Genomic DNA, 15682 nt, shown 5'->3' with positions numbered 1-15682 from the left:
AGGACGCTCTCTGCGAGCAGATGAAATGGACATAGCTTCACGAGCATTGCCTGACCTTCAGTGACTGAGTCAGTGGGGCAGGAAGATGCCTTCGCCCTAGTTTGGTATTCGATATCTTTCTCCTTACTTAAATAATCCATATTAATAACTTACACAAAATAATAACTTAATTTTCCTTAGCTATTGAAGGATTAATCTTTTTCTGTATCAAAGCTTAAAAAAAACAGTGTGAGCAAAGAGAAAACATGAAAGATGAGAAAGGGGCATGTGGGTGCATGATGCTCAGCTGTTAATAGTTGGGAAGGAGATGAACTTTGCGGACAAGGCTTTGAAATTCTTTATGGAAACGTCAGTTACTGCTTGGGATCCCTTCCTCTGTGGGGACATTTAACTGTAAACAAGTGACACTCTCAATCTTGCCACAGTCGGCTATTGCTTTAACATCTGCTTTATTTCGGAATTGATGCTCCCCTATAAGCACTTGGCCGTTCACTACAGTAGAGCTATAGGAGTTGTGATCATGGACCGGACAAGAAATTAAGGCAGGTGGGAAAAAGGCCAGGGCTGTGTGTCCCAGCCTTAAAGAGGGCCAATTAAAGATAATGATGGCAGCTGGTCAACACATTGTAACAGATGAATTGGGACGAGAGGCACAAACTTGAGCACATTGGCTCTAGTGAGAGGGTTGAAATTCCCTGTTTCTAGTTTTTTCTGAAATAGAAGACCCTAACTGCAGTGAGTTAAAGGTTATTTTGCACAAAAGACAGACCCCCGCTTTACAGCTTAGTTTCCCTAGAGGAGACCTGTGATGGCTAATAAAAATAATGAATAATAATTATTAATGGTCGTGGAATACACAGTCAATACCATTAGCAGCAAACCCACTCTGAGCTCTCTGCTTACCTGTGACCCTACAAAAACTACCAGCAATTCCCTGTAAAGGCCTGGCCTCAGACTTGCTCCCACTGAAGATCTCCAAGGACTCCTCCTTCATAAGTGTCTGTATGCAGTTAACACAAGCCATGCCCTTTTCAGAACTTCCCAATGACCTGAGACTTTGAGAAAAGAACAACTACAAAATAAAAACCGTCTCCCAGACCCGTTCCTTGACTGGTTCTTGCTCTCTGCATGGGACAAAGGCTTTCAGAAGGAATGTTTATAAGTCCTCACTTAACAGTAACTGCCCTGAGTATAGTTTGACAGTGGAATGTGCCCTCTTGCTAAACTCTCTTGTAAGCAGCCACCTGGGATATCTTCCTCAAGAGGAAGAGAACAAAGTCATTTGCATATCGGAATGGTCAGGACAGAGTGCTCTCCTCTCCTGTGCTATCTTTTAATAATGACTCAGGAGGAAGAGGCCAACTATCCAGTGAGTCTCTGTGCTTGCATTTTAAGGACTGTGAGACCAGTCAGGGATGGTGGAGGGGGTCTCCTCTTTCATTGAACTCCATCTTCACTAGGCACCAACAGCGGCGTCTCCCAACCCACACAGGAGGGAGGTGATGAGGTTTGTCCAGTGAGGTAAGCTGTGGAGCATATTGCTAGAAATGGTGAATTCCATTTTTTTCTTAGCAATGAAATGGGACTAGACAGATAGCGAGTTCTAATACACCTAAGCCCATACCTTCCTTGCCCTTCCTTGTATGAGAATTGTGGCTGCTCTACTTTTTAGATGAATTTAACTGGAGTTTAGTATAAGAACAAAAATCTGCCATTTTTGAGAAGAACTCAACTAGTGTTTAGTGTGAGAACCAAGATCAGCTGTTCATTCTCCAATCCTGAACTAAGAAATATTAAAGAATTTTCATTAGAAGTCTTCATGAATAAAAGTGGTTTTGTATTCTTTAACAATGTATGTATCATTCACCACTAAGGTGCCCTCCCCATCTTACATTTTCAGACAGTTTAAAAGAGCTAATCAATTATCTTTGGATAACATGCCAGGTTTTAGTTCTGGTTCTTTGCTGATCCTTTTTTGATTGAAGTTAACCCCCTAGCTTTCATCTTAGTAGTATATAATAGGACAGTGGTCTCTATGCAGGTCAAGAAAAATGTTTGCTGGGATCTATGCAAGAAACCTGAAGTATCCAATCAATTCTGGGACTGATGGACTCATGTCCATATCTGCCATGGAGTGTACCTTATCAAGAGTATTGTTTAACTTCAGGTAGGACGTTCAGATTTCCACTACTGGAAATAGTCTCTCATAAAGACACGTTGGGCTTTGAGAAGGCCCGGTCCTGATTGTCTGTGACATGATTTTGGTCAAGTAGGCCAACAAGTGAGGATAGGTATAGGTCACGCCTAGTATCTTTCAAACATTCAGTCCATTCAGAATCTGAATATTTGGACTTTCTTGGAGTCATAAAGAACTAAGCAGTAGCACGAAGTATAGCTGTAGATAGGCTTGCAGGACCCTATTCCAACCCTCATGCATGGTCGGAGCCTAGGTTGATCTGGGAGCAGGGTTAAAATCAGGGAACCTATTCCTGTAGTTTTTGTTGGTTTGGTTTGTGTGTCTTTGCATCAGAGATGCTTTGTTACATACATTGGAGTTCATTGGAGGATATAGTGTGGTCATAATGGAGTGAATGTGTGTGTCTAAAATATCCTATCTCATTTCCCAACCCCTTCTATAATGGTGTTCCCCCTCTCCAACCACCCCCTCTTCCCTCCTCCCTGCACTGATATTCCCCTACACTGGCAAGACCAAGAGCTTCTCCTCCCATTGGTGCCCATCAAGGCCATCCTCTGCTACATATGCAGCTAGAGCCATGGGTCAGTCCATGTGTAGTCTTTGGATGGTGGTTTAGTCCCTGGGAGCTCTGGTTGGTTGGCATTGTTGTACTTATGGGGTTGCAAGCCCCTTCAGCTCCTTCAATACTTTATTTAACTCCTACAGTGAGAATTCTGTTCTTAGCTCAATGGTTTGCTGCTAGCGTTCACATCTGTATTTGTCTTTCTCTGGCTGAGCATCTCAGGAGACAGCTATATCAAGCTCCTGTCAGCATGCACTTCGTGACTTCATCAATATTGTCTAGGTTTGGTGACTGTATATATATATATGGGCTGGATCCCCAGGTGGGGTTGGCTGTAAATGGTCGTTCCTTAAGTCTTTGCTCCAAACTTTGTCTCCATATCTCCTCCAATGAATATTTTTCTTCTCCTTTTAAGACGGACTAAAGCATTTGCACTTTGGTCATCCTTCTTCTTGAGCTGCCTGTGGTATGTGGATTATATTTTGGGTAATTCGAGCTTTGGGGGCTAATAGCCACTTATCAATGAGTGCATACCATGTGTGTTTTTCTGTGATTGGGTTACCTCACTCAGGATGATATTTTCTTTCTTTCTTCCTTTTCTTCCTTTTCTTTCTTTCTTTCTTTCTTTCTTCCTTCCTCCCTTCCTTCCTTCCTTCCTTCCTTCCTTCCTTCCTTTCTTTCTTTCATGTATAGGAGTACACTGTAGCTGTCTTCAGACACACCAGATCTCATTACAGATGGTTGTGAGTCACCATGTGGTTGCTGGGATTTGAATTCAGGATCTCTGGAAGAGCAGTCGGAGCTCTTAACTGCTGAGTCATCTCTCCAGCTCAGGATGATATTTTCTAGTTCAATCCATTTGCTTATGAATGTCATGAAGTCATTGTTTTGGATAGCTGAGTAGTATTCTATGTGTAAATGTACCTCATTTTCTGTATCCATTCCTGTGTTGAAGGACATCTGGGTTCTTTCCAGCTTCTGGCTATTATAAATAAGGCTGCTATGAACATAGTGGAGCATGTGTTTTTGTTATGTTGGGGCATCTCTTGGGTATATGCCCAAGAGAGGTATAGCTGGGTCCTCAGGTAGTTCAATGACCAATTTTCTGAGGAACCTCCACACTGATTTCCAGAGTGGTTGTACCAGTTTGCAACCCCACCAACAATGGAGGAGTGTTCCTCTTTCTCCACATCCTTGCCAGTATGTGCTGTCACCTGAGTTTTTGATCTTAGACATTCTGACTGGTGTGAAGTGGAACCTCAGGGTTGTTTATTGGGCTTAGTAGTTCTCTGGTGGACCTTTAAGTATACTATCATATAATCTGCAAATACTGATATTTTGACAAATTCCTTTCCAATTTGACCTCCTTTCTACTTGACTGATTTCAGACTTGAGTTTGATTATTTTCTGCTGTCTACTCCTCTTGTGTGTATTTGCTTCTTTTTGTTCTGGAGCTTTTAGCTGTGCTATCAAGCTGCTAATGTATGCTCTCTCCAGTTTCTTTTTGGAGGCCCACAGAGCTATAAGTTTTCCTCTTAGCACTGCTTTCGTTGTGTCCCATGAGTTTGGGTATGTTCTGCCTTCATTTTCATTAAATTCTAAAACGTCTTTAATTTCTTTATTTCTTCTTGACCAAGTTATCATTGAGTAGAGCATTGTTCAACTTTCATGTGTATGTGGGCTTTCTGCCATTATTTTTGTTATTGAAGACCAGCCTTAGTCTGTGGTGATCTGATAGGATGCATGGAATTATTTCATTCTTCCTATATCTACTGAGGCCTGTTTTGTGACTGATTATATGGTAAATTTTGGAGAAGGTGCCGTGAGGTGCTGAGAAGGTATATTTTTTTTAGGAAGAAATGTTCTATAGATATTTGTTAAATCCATTTGGTTCATAACTTCCGTTAGTTTCTCTATGTTTCTGTTTAGTTTCTGTTTCCATGATTTGTCCATTGATGAGAGTGGGGTGCTGAAATCTCCCAGTATTTGGTTGAGGCTGTGTGAGCTTCAATGTGTGCTTTTAGCTTTAGTAAGGTTTCTTCTATGAATGTAGATGCCCTTGCATTTGGAGCATATCTAGGATTGAGAGTTCATCTTGGTGGATTTTTCCTTTTATGAATATGAAATGTCCTTCCTTATCTTTTTTTGATGACTTTTGGTTGAAAGTTGAATTTATTTGATATTGGAATGGCTACTCCAGCTTGTTTCTTGGGACCATTTGCTTGGAAAATTGTTTCCCGGCCTTTTACTCTGGTTTAGGGTCTGTCTTTGTCACTGAAGTGTGTTTCCTGTATGCAGCAAAATGTTGGGTCCTCTTTATGTATCCAGTCTCTTAGTCTATGTTTTTTAATTGGGGAATTGAGTCCATTGATGTTAAGAGATATTAAGGAACAGTGATTGTTGTTCCTAATTTTTGTTATGTTTTGTTGTTAGAGGTGGAATTATTTTTTGTGTGGCTCTGTCCTTATGGGCTTTTTACAAGGAGATTACTTTCTTGTGTTTTCTAGGGTGTAGTTTCCCTCTTTATGTTGGAATTTTCCATCTATTATCCTTCTGAGGGATGGATTTGTGGAAAGATATTGTATAAATTTGGTTTAGTCATGGAATATCTTGTTTTCTCCATCTATGTTAATTGAGAGTTTTGCTGGATATAGTAGCCTGGGCTGGCATTTGTGTTCTCTTAGGGTCTGACTGACATCTGCCCAGGATCTTCTGGCTTTCATAATCTCTGGCGAGACGTCTGGAGTGATTCTGATAAGTCTGCCTTTATATGTCACTTAACCTTTTTCCCTTATTACATTTAATATTCTTTGTTTTGTGCTTTTGGTGTTTTAACTATTATGTGATGGGAGGAATGTCTTTTCTGGTTCAATCTATTTGGAGTTCTGTAGGTTTCTGGTATGTTTATGGGCATCTCTTTCTTTAGGTTAGGAAAGTTTTCTTCTATAATTTTGTTGAAGATATTTACTGACCCTTTAACCTCGGAATCTTCACTCTCTTCTATAGCTATTATCCTTAGGTTTTGTCTTCTCGTTGTGTCCTGGATTTCCTGGGTGTTTTTGGTTAGGAGCCTTTTGCATTTTACATTATCTTTAATGATTGTGTCAGTGTTTTCTATGGGTATTTTCTGCTCCTGAGATTCTTCTATCTCTTGTATCCTATTGGTGATGCTTGCATCTATGACTCCTGATCTATTCCATAGGTATTCTATATCCAGGGTCGTTTCCCTTTGTGCTTTCTTTATTGTTTCTTTATTGTTTAAATCCTGGATAGTTTTTTTCATTTCCTTCACCTGTTTGATTGTGTTTTCCTGGAACTCTTTGAGGGATTTTTGTGTTTCTTTTTTAAGGGCTTCTATTTGTTTCCCTGTGTTGTCCTTTATTTCTTTTTCTTTTTTTTTATTAACTTGAGTATTTCTTATATACATTTCGAGTGTTATTCCCTTTCCCAGTTTCCGGGCAAACATCCCCCTCCCCCCTCCCCTTTCTTATCGGTGTTCCCCTCCCCACCCTCCCCCCATTGTCCCCCTCCCCCCAACAGTCTAGTTCACTGGGGGTTCAGTCTTTATGTCCTCCTTAAAGTCCTCTATCATCATCATGAGATGTGATTTTTAGATCCAAATCTTGCTTTTCTGGTGTGTTGGGATATCCAGTATTTGCTTTGGTGGAAGAACTGGGCTCTGATGATGCTAAGCAGTCTTGATTTCTGTTGCTTTGGTTTCTGTGCTTGCCTTTCTCTACCAGATTTTCTCTGGTGTTTGCTTGTCTTGCTGTCTGTGACAGTGGCTTGACCCTCTTGTAAGTCTGTATGTTAGCACTCTTGTAGACCTGTTTTCTTTCAGCCGGATATGGGTATAGAGAGCTGTAGGACTGGGTCAGCTCTGGGTGCAGGCAGAAACCTGAAGGGTCTTGTCCCCGTCTGTTCCTGGGTTTGTGTGTCAAGAGGCCTCCAGGCAGGTAGCTTGGAGCAGAAGAGTTGGTCTTACCTCTGCTTTCAGGTGTGTCAATGCTCCTGCCAACTGGCTTTCAGCTCTGGGTGTAGGCAGAAACCAGAAGGGTCCTACCCCTGACTGCTCAAAGGTTCCTATGCCCAGAAGACATAGAGGGCACTAGGCGGGTTCCTTTTAGGCCAGTTATGTGAGCAGAAGTAGTTGTCTCATCTGAGCTCTCAGGACTGTCTCCATTTATGAGCATCCAGCTCTCTCTCACATGGGCTTTGAATACAGAGAGCTGTGGGACCAGTTCAGCTCTGGGCACAGGCAGAAACTGGAAGGTCCACTTATTTTATGAAATAAAAAATAGTTTGTCTGTTTTATGAAAGCAGTGGCTTGTCTCTAAACATCTAAGATCTAACATCTTCCATGACAGCACAGTTTGTAACCCAAGCTGTTCTTCATATTGTATCTCCAGACTCCGTAGTTTTCGCTTCTCTATCCCTGCCCCCTACCCCCTTTCATTTATTTTTCTGAGAGTGGCCTTGAACTCATGGTTCCTTGAGCTGAGCCTTTCATACGTAATTGTGAATGTGCATCAGCCCACTCAACCAGAAGTCTTACTTTTTTATAAGTGTTCCAAATGAAAAGGAAGAATTCTTTAGCTCTTCCTCCTCCAAAAGAGTACCTGTGTAAATAAAGATTTGCTACACATAAATGTTTCTCTCTTTATTCTACAAGCTGTAGCTTTGGTTCAATCAACTATTGATTCCTGGTTCCATTAAGCACCGTCCTGTGATAGTTCTGCTGACATTTGTATATAAAAGCTCTCCCACCGGCTTAGGCAGGTAATACTGTTTTGGGGACGTTGTTTAACCTCTGTGCATTGGAACCTAGCCAGAGAAAGAGGGTTTGAACTCCAGATCTGTTTCCTATTCTGCAAGATCTAAGGAGTTCAAGCCACATGCTATTGTGACCATGAACCACACCATGATGGACTGTGCTCTCAGAAACCATGAGCCTAAACCTTCTTCCCTTAAGTTGCTTCATTTTAGGCTCTTGATCACCATGACAAGAAAAGTAACAAATACAATCCCCAATTGTTCTCTTTAAGATTGGTCTTGACAATGTTGTTAGTCTATTCAATACCACATATCTAGACAACTCTAAACTTCTGAACATATAAGGTCATTCTCGGATTATCCTCATTTTCTGTCTCCTTCCCTTTCTTACTATTTTGTGAGTTTGTTCTTGACATTCTCAAAATTGAACTTTAAGAAACTGTACCTATTTCCTCCAGCAAGAATGTAGGTGAGGATCTCAGCTAGAATTTCTCTCTCTCTCTCTCTCTCTCTCTCTTTCTCTCTCTCTCTCTCTCTATATATATATATATATACTAGCTAGAATATATGTAAATACAAAAAAGTTAAATATATTTATATACTTAAATATATAAAATATATTAAATATGCATTTATACAAATATATTAATAATTATGTGTATAATAAAATGATATATTAAGCACGTTAAACATAAATTAATATATTTTATATATTTAATTTAATATATATTTAAATTATATATTTTACATAAATATATATATTTAATTTTTATCTGCACGTAGCATAATTCTACCCATTGATTGATTCGGATCCTGGCCTTAATGTCATCTGTTTTGTGACTACAGAGCTTGGCCTCACCATATCCTCATTTGTAGAATAAAGTGATCAGTATTAAAGCATTGTTTCTGAATGCTTAAAGCTTTGTCCTCTATCAGACCGTCAATATGGCTTCTGCTTTGATGTTTGATTATGTGCATCTAGATGGATCTAACTGATGTTTATTGCTGAGGAAGTGGCAGGTGGACAAATGATATTTAGCACCTTTTTTCTTTGGCCTCTGTCCTTGAACCACTGTGTGCTTACCAGAAGTGTGTACATTTCTGGGTGTGACCTGTGTGTTTTGCTCTTTCTTTGCTTTTTGTCTTTCTTTTCTTCTTTCTTGTCTTTTTCTGCATCATTTTCTTAAATTTAGGGGTTTGATGAATTATAGCCCTGGGCAAAATCTGTCCTGAATACCTGTTTTTGTAAATAAAGTCTCATCAGAGCAAACTGCGTCACTCACTTCTGCGTTGTATAGGACACACTTGAGTACGTGTGACAGAGGCCATATGCCCTGCAAAGGAGAAAACACTAACGTCATAGCTCACGTCTGTTGCCCTTTGCTGTGACCCAAGGAAGGAACTGAAGCTGAGATTGGGTCGCAGCTGTCAGGCCCTTTTATGGCGTGATAAATGCTAAGGTCAATGCTACTGTGTGAGAACAGAAAGCACACAGAAGCTCTGAGGACTTCGCTCGGTTATGTAGTTCCCTCCTTCAGCTGCAGTGATCACCCACACAGAATCATCCTATGTCTAGGGTCCCAAGAATCCTTGACTCATTAGGTCTGTCTGATGTTCTATGTTGCGTTTTGAGCCTGTTCTCACCTGGTGCTCCTCTCGGGGTGCCCTTCTCAGAAGCATTAGCTTAGAGCAGTGATTCTGAGCTCTGAGTTGTGTTTCAGAATCATCCGGGAAGTTTAAAAAGTTTCCTAAAAATGTTCTTAGGCCCCCACCTGGAACTTTCCAAATCAGAAGTTCCATGGGCATCCTGCATTTTAAAGAGAATGAGCCTAGAACACTGGTTCTCAACCTGCCTTGACCCTTCGACCCAGCTCCTCGTGTTGTGCTCAGACCTGACCCAATATCATTGGTTGATGCTTCATGACTATAATTTTGCTACTCTTTTCATAATATAAATATGTTTGGAAATACAGGGTTGCCAAAGGGGTCCCGACCCACAGGTTGAGAACCACTGTTAAATCTGGACTGGCTATCTTTTTTGAGTTTGTCTTTTATGTGAGTTTCGGCCAAGGTGAGTTTGAGATGTTTTCACTCCGGGTTCAAAGTAACAGTTTCGTAGAGATTTCATTGCATTCATAATTTTGGGAAAAACTTTAAACTGGGGTTTTGTTACAATATGGCCGCTAGGTTTGTCAAATAGCCCGAAACAAAAACTATTCACCTGCCATGTCCAGCTCCACAAGAATCCCGCCATTCATAGTGGATTTTTACAAGGACACATCTGAAACTTGTGTATCAATGAGGGAAACTAGCCGTCATCCCATGTATAAGATTCATTTTCCCCTTTCCTTTGTCTTGGAGGGGGTGTGTCTGATTCCAAAACGCCACTCTTACACTGGGTTCGCAACGGCCATGGCCTACTAGAAACGTAAACCACACTGAGAGACTCTTTCCTGGTTCTTCCTACACCCCTAAGGGAAGGAAATCACCCATTCTCTAGAGAGTTGGAGGCTCTGGATGCTCTTTTTCCTGGACATTAGTTTCCTGTCCCTATCACAGACTCAGCACCCTCTCGCTCACTTTTTAGAAAACAAAACAAAACACAAATGACCTTTAAATTTTTCTGTGTGTGTGTGTGTGTGTGTGTGTGTGTGTGTGTGTGTGTGTGTGTGTGTGTATGAGGTTTACATTTCAGTGCAGACCTGTAAGCACACGAGTGCCAGTCAGACATGGATGGTACGTGTTCCCCTTGACGTATTTATCTGGTTTCTAAAGCAGCATCTCTTAATGAAACTGAAGCTCGCTATTCTCGCTGGCTGGCTGGCAGGTAAGCTACCAGGATCTGCCTCTTCCTATCCCCCCACCCCAAGACCTAGACAGTGTCACACAGTCTGTACATGGTTCCTGTGAATCCAAATTCAGGTCCTCATGCTTCTGAAGCGTGTTGCCCACTGAATCATCTCCCCAGCCCTCATTTTAATTTTTTGTTGCTGTTTATATTGCTTTGAAGTAGACGATTATGCCAGAATACAAATAAGGAAAAACAGTAATGAAAAAAGGAATGTAGAATCTCTTTGGTGCTTTGGTAGCCAGCATAGTGACCAACAAATACAAGACACTGACAAAGCTCCCAAGTTCTGTTTATGAGGACCAGGCATTTCTGCCATGCTTGGCCTTTTTTTTTTTCTTTTTTTAAATTTTATTTGCTTTTAAAAGTCAGGAATAATTACTGAAATGTTGGTTTATAGATTACCAACTCCATATAACTATGTAATTAAGATAGGCAATTCTATATTAGGAATCTCAATTATTAATGTATAGTGTAAGGATATAATTTTGACAGATGTCTGAACAAAAGCAATGATCTATAGATTGGATGGGCTTGTGTATTAAATGCATTTGTGTTGCTGAAAAATTATAAAAAATGAAATGCTGTCTTTTAAACCCACTAGGTCCAGCACGGCAGTGCCCCAAGATAATCTGGTAAATATCTTGCCAGAAGCACACATACCAATTCTGTGGTGGCCCAGTGTCTCTAACTGCTGTACACTTTCTTACACTTAAATCACTACATGAAAGAACACACAACATAACCTTTGATCTAATTGATAAGATATAATTGCCCACCTAAACATACAAAGCCTGGTACACATCCATCCCTTAAGACCACTCATAAAACCTGTAAAGTTACAGCATGGAATCATAACATCAACCTCCATGTTGTCCTGCAGATACACTCTCCTTCCCTCTTCCGTTCCTGTCTCCTCCTCTTCCTTCAAACTTTTCTCCTGCCCATCCTTCCTTCTCGTCCAATGACAGGCCTCATTCTATCTTGTATCTGTCTCACGTCTGACATCACACACATTTGGATTAATTCAACTTTTTACCTGGCTAATTTCAGTGAAAATTTACATGTTTTCATAGACATTTCATTAAGATTAGAAAGGGTGTTTTGAAGCATTTGTTAAGGAAAGATTTGTTCTTTTCTAGTCCATGTCTGCCACTTGTACTTGACTCGTTTTGCTCTACAAACGGGCTTTTCCTCCTAAGGAATTTTTTGGGGGTAAGGACATCACTATGCCATCTCAATTAGTTTTATTCTCACGCATTGTAGAAATTCACCTGCCCCAGGCTTCCATTTAGCTAGGAGTTAGATACACACCCCTGCACTTACTTCTTGGGGTATTCATAGCTTCTAGAAAGCCACAGTTATCAGATCAATGACAGAGCAAAAGAGAATGTTAGTTCACCATTGTTACTCTGAGTGTGGCTGTAGAGTTTTGATGTTGTTGTTTGTGTGGTTTTTGGTTTTGTTTTATTTTGAGGCATGGTATTACTGGCTTAGAACTAGTTACTTAGATCAGGCTGCCTCTGCCTCTCAAGTACTGAGATGAAAGATGTATGTTCCCTACAGGGCGGTGTTGGCACAGTCTTAAGCACACCCATCTAGAAGTGCAAAGTTAAACGAATTACTCAACTACAAGAACTAATTAAAGCATTCCCTAGGATCATGAGTATCCTGTGATTAAGTCACCACTGTTGACCTGTTAGAAGAGTTGATTTTCTCTGTCAAGAAGTTCTTCATCCATTTAATAGGAAAGGCCAGTGTGGATCTGGGCACCCTTTTAATTTAGAGGACAAAATTAAGTGACTTTATATTCTTACTTTGCTTGTAAGAAGTATTTTTAGGTCATTGGATAGGAGTACATTTTCCCTCTGCATAGATGGAGTCTACATTTGTTTTAGTGCTCTACTCTTGTTTTTCATAAACTCTTAATACCCTCTTTACAAGGAACTCTGCAGTTTTAGTTTTACTAGTGCCCATAACTCATAGAGTTGTTTTTGCCCACATGAACTGTATTTTACTCATCTTTACTTCTTCGTAGAATTTCAGCATGATGCCTATTGGACGAATGAATTAACCTTTCTCTTGCTGAGAGCAAAATGAAATATGTACCATTGTTTTTTCATTGTTATCAGCATATGGTTTAGGTCACTGTGCTCTAAGATGAATTCAGATGAATCTGGACATAATGAGGGAATGATTGAATGGTGGTTTTGAGAAGTTCAGAGACGAGATAAATTTTAAGAAATATAAATACATTTTCTAGATATTAGATGGATAGACAAAATCTCTCTCTCCCTCTCTCCCTCTCTCTCCCTCTCTCTCCCTCTCTCCCTCTCTCTCCCTCTCTCTCCCTCTCTCTCCCTCTCTCTCCCTCTCCCTCTCTCTCCCTCTCTCTCCCTCTCTCTCCCTCTCTCCCTCTCTCCCTCTCTCCCTCTCTCCCTCTCTCCCTCTCTCCCTCCCTCTCTCTCTCTCCCTCCCTCCCTCCCTACCTCCACACACACCCCTTTACCCTACCCCTGTCTTCCTGAATCAGGATTTCTGGAACCTGGATCCCAGGAATTGGTATAAAGAAACTTTTTAGTTGTGGGTATGACCATCCATTTATGAGTTTTCATCATCTTTTGTAAAGATCTGCAAAGTCTGAAGGTCTGTGCCAGCTATGCATGAGTTTTAATTTAACAGGAGATTGGCCTAGGTTGTTGCAAGGGTTGGGATAGGGGGCTTATAAGGACACCAAGTGAAACATAGGATACAATAGGGACAGTCCACACTACCAATGAGTACAATGTGTGAGATGGGTCTGTGTGAAGATGTCAGCAAGGCTGACACAACAGTTGATGCTGTTCCTTGAAGAGCTATGATGCTCTGTGTAGCTTGTCTTATAGTCTGCATGATATATATGTATATATATATATATTTATATATTTATTAGTCATACAAACCAGGCCATGATAAAAAGTCCTGGCCTATTGCCAGCTACTATTCCCTTAATGTTTTTTCAGGTAAGCTAACTAGAGAATATAAACTATATGAAGCCCCAGATGGGCAGCCATGCCATCTTGGCATGGGTCTGACAATAACAGAAGGTGTGTTTGGAGAGGGGGTGTCTGAAGTAAATTGAGGTCGTGGTTTGATCTATCTCTCATATTGTGTAATGATGACCACATTGTCCTTCAGAAAGCGAGGGTTTTTACAGACGTGTAGATTATATGCATTTCTTGATAATAGCTTGCTTAGGAGATGGAAGTGACAATACAGAATGAAACGCGTTACCCTGGGCGTGATGGAAATGCACAAAGCTGACATTCCAAAGGAGAGCATCTCCTCTACGAGCAGACGCATGAGAAAGACATTTCAAAAGATGCAGTACCATCCTGAAATGGGTCTTGCCCAGAGGCAAGGCCACATGCTCAAAGGGCACGTCTCTGCGGAGCTCAGAAGCAAGGAGCTAACAACTAATACCAAAATGATTGTCTAATATTGTTGCGATTTCAAAACAAGGGGCAAGAAGATGGGCCACAGTGAGTAGACCGAAAGATCAATGACTAGCAGCAAAGGGTGACAGTCAAATGTTACCCAGAAAGAGATTGCTATGTTCTGAGTCCCTAGCATATACATATTAGGTAGTCAGTTATACAGTCCAGATACCAGCGATACAGAGGGCAAAAGACAAGAGTAATTCCCAATTTCACAGAACCTGAGTTTTGACAGATCAGGAGAAAGATAACACAATAAATAAACACATCACGATAGGAATGTAATTTAGTACAGCTATTATGGAAAATACACGGAGGTTCTTTGGCTTAAAAATAAACTACTGTGTAGTTTAGCTGTTCCGTCACTGGGAATATATCAAAAGATTGTGCAGCTATGGTATAAAAAGATGTCTATTATTTCCATGTCCATGGTGGAATTAGTCATGGTAGCAAAGAAATGGAGTCCGCCAATGTGCTCACCAGTAGGTAAAGAACACTACGCGTGCACAGTGTTACTATTCGGCCTCAAATAGGAAAACACTTTTGCTGGCCGCAGCATGGAAGAACCTGAAAGGGTACTAAGATAAGTGAGATAAGCCAGGCATAGAAAAACAAAAAGCCATGTGATCTCTAATTGGGGGTGGGGGGTGGGGACGAAAAAGCCAAATCTAGAGAAGCAGAGAATATATGTGATATTTGTGAGTGGGCAAATGTTGGGGAAGATCATGGGTTGACATGGCAACTGAAGAATACAGAATTTAATAAGAATAAGTTCAAGAGATCTTGTGTATGCGATGATGACTGTAGTTAAGTATGCATTAAAACTAACAGTAGTTTTAAATATTCTCATCATGAGGTAAGTATGAACTAATGCATATATTGATGGACTTAATTAATATTCTACAATGTATATGTAGTTTGAAACAAGGTATACACGATAAGTGTATCCTATTTTGCCAATTAAAAATGAGAGAATAAGGGGCTGGCTAAATGGTTCCATGGATAAAAACACTGGGTGCCAAGCCCGGCAATCATTTAATCCCTGGGACCCTCGTGGTGGAAGGAGAGAACCCTATGTGTTGACCTCTGATGTCCATGTTCATGCTATGGTATAGCCAACCCGCATCTGTAATGCATAAATAAAATGTAGGCAAAAATATAAAAATTGGAATTAGAGAATGTGTTCAAGGAGAATGGCTCTGTGGAAAAGTACTTGTACAGTACAAGGAGCAGAGGCACATCCTCAGAGTCCGAGTAGAGTTGGGCATAGTAATACGCATGTGGAGTCCCAGTGCTTTGTTGGAAAGATAGGAGGATACCAGAAACTCTTGGGACAGCTGCCGCCTGTTTTATGCAGTAGTGAACAATAGAGAGACTGTGTCAAACGAGGTAGAAATCGAAGACCAACTTGTAAGGTCCTCTGTGCCATATAGGAACCCACAGTTATGTGCTATATACATACCCACAGAACACGTGTTCACATATGTATGGCCACATATCATATGCATGTATGTCTCTCTCTCTCTCTCTCTCTCTCTCTCACACACACACACACACACTCACACACACACACACACACACACACACACACACACACAAACAAAATGATTAAGAGTTGTGAATACAGAGGTTAGGTCCCATGCCTCTCCTGGTTTGAGTTTGAACCCTTCGCACAGGTTCACACTTCAAGTACTTGAGCTGGTGGTTATGGTGGGGGGAGTGCCTATATTTATTACTGGTCTGGTTGCTATGACAATTAACTTCCTAGAAGCAACTTAAGGGCAGAAGGGTTGTTTTGGCTCACGGAGCATACACTCTATTATGGA

General features: G+C 40.8%; 1 protein-coding gene across 1 annotated transcript in view; it reads left to right on the top strand.

Moving 5' to 3' along the window:
- The window catches only part of Arhgap18 (Rho GTPase activating protein 18), a 233047-nt gene that overhangs the window by 1355 nt on the left and 216010 nt on the right, over nucleotides 1–15682 (top strand). The gene's annotated exons all lie outside the window — the stretch shown is intronic.

The sequence above is a fragment of the Rattus norvegicus genome, chromosome 1 (assembly GCF_021556685.1).
Source record: "Rattus norvegicus strain SHRSP/BbbUtx chromosome 1, alternate assembly SHRSP_T2T, whole genome shotgun sequence".
Taxonomy (NCBI): domain Eukaryota; kingdom Metazoa; phylum Chordata; class Mammalia; order Rodentia; family Muridae; genus Rattus; species Rattus norvegicus.
This window is presented reverse-complemented; position numbering and strand designations above follow the sequence as displayed.